Source organism: Plasmopara halstedii (genome assembly GCF_900000015.1).
Source record: "Plasmopara halstedii genome assembly, contig: Scaffold_287, whole genome shotgun sequence".
NCBI lineage: Eukaryota > Oomycota > Peronosporomycetes > Peronosporales > Peronosporaceae > Plasmopara > Plasmopara halstedii.
In genome coordinates, this window is record NW_020187208.1 from 543720 (window position 1) to 543960 (window position 241).

Consider the following 241-nt stretch of genomic DNA (forward strand, 5'->3'; position numbering starts at 1 on the left):
AGAGCTTCGATGGTGGCGGCGTCAGGGGGACGCCGGCCAAGTGGGTAACTTAGGTCCACAAGCGGGTAACTTAGTTCCGCGAACAGCTGCAGCTGTCGAGAGCGCTGATATTAGCGCGTCTTGTGTGGGTAACATAGTTCCACACGTTGTCGTCCAGACCTTAACTTAGGAGGAAGGCGGGATACACGCTTCCTGTGTGGGTAACACAGATCCACACGAGGCCGCGAGTGCCTCTGATGTC